Raw genomic sequence first — 1,228 nt, 5'->3', positions numbered from 1 at the left:
AAACCCCTCCCAGTGATCAGAAGGAAGAAGAGGCAGAAAGGATAGGGGACTCTCTCATGGCTGATTTCTACTGCAAGCACAGAGGAATTCCCCAGTGTAGTCCACGTGGTCTGCACTAGAATCTCTGGACTTGAACTCCTGGGCTCAAGCCATCCTCCCCACTCAGCCTTCTGAGTAGTTGGGACCGCAGGTGCACATCCACGCCCAGCTTGGGGAAGGTTATTAAAATATAGAAACCTGGGTTATATTTCTGGCAACGAGGTCTTAGAGTCTACATTTTAGCAAGCACAAGACCGGGCGCGGTGGCTCACACCTATAATCCCAGCACTCTGGGAGGCCAAGGAGGGTGGATCATCTGAAGTCAGGAGTTTGAGACCAGCCTGACCAACATGGCGAAACCCTGTCTCTACTAAAAATACAAAAATTAGCCAGGCGTGGTGGCACGCACCTGTAATCCCAGCTACTTGGGAGACTGAGGCAGGAGAATCAAGAATTGTTTCAACCTGAGAGGTGGAGGTTGCAGTGAGCCAAGATCATGCTATTGCACTCCAGCCTGGGCAACAAGAGCAAAACTCCATCTCAAAAAAAAAAAAAAAAAAAAGACAACTATAGTCTGTGACTCATAGTAACAATTTTAATTGTGTTAGTAATAATAATGTGTTCCTATGAGGAATGCAGGAATCCACACTAACACAGCTAAAAAGAGCTAATCAAGCTTAGAGACACCGAATGGCAGGAACCTTTGATATATGAAGAGTTATGTCCGTTAAACTGTATTTTTTGGGGAGCCAGTCATCTGAAAATTCAGCAACAGTCCTTCAGTTAATATCTGAAATCATTAGCACATTTCACTGTTGTTATAGTGTAAATTATTTTAGACTTACTCATCCAAAGTTTGACAGTTATACACATGATTATAGTTAGACATCAGCTATTATTTTATTATTTTGTTTTGTTTTATTTTATTTATTTTTTAGAGATGGGTTCTCACTGTGTCACCCAGGCTGGAATGCATGCCATTATAGGTTCACTGCAGCCTTCAACTCCTGGGCTCAAGCGATCCTCCCACCTCAACCTTCCAATAGCAGGGACTACAAGTGCACACCACCATGCCTGGATATTTTTTAATTCTATTTTTAGAGACAGAGTCTCACTATGTTGCCCAGGCCACTCTCAAACTCCTGGCCTCAGAGATCTTCCTCCCTCAGTCTCCTAAAATGCTGGGATT

The 1,228-nt window shown here is 43.6% G+C and overlaps 1 protein-coding gene across 1 annotated transcript in view; it reads right to left on the bottom strand.

The window, feature by feature from the left end:
* The window catches only part of PHYH (phytanoyl-CoA 2-hydroxylase), a 27,383-nt gene that overhangs the window by 19,239 nt on the left and 6,916 nt on the right, over positions 1-1,228 (bottom strand). The window lies entirely within an intron of this gene.

This window comes from Mandrillus leucophaeus, unplaced genomic scaffold (assembly GCF_000951045.1).
Source record: "Mandrillus leucophaeus isolate KB7577 unplaced genomic scaffold, Mleu.le_1.0 Scaffold83, whole genome shotgun sequence".
NCBI lineage: Eukaryota > Metazoa > Chordata > Mammalia > Primates > Cercopithecidae > Mandrillus > Mandrillus leucophaeus.
Note: the sequence above shows the minus strand (reverse complement) of the source record. Positions and strands in the feature narration are given on the sequence as shown.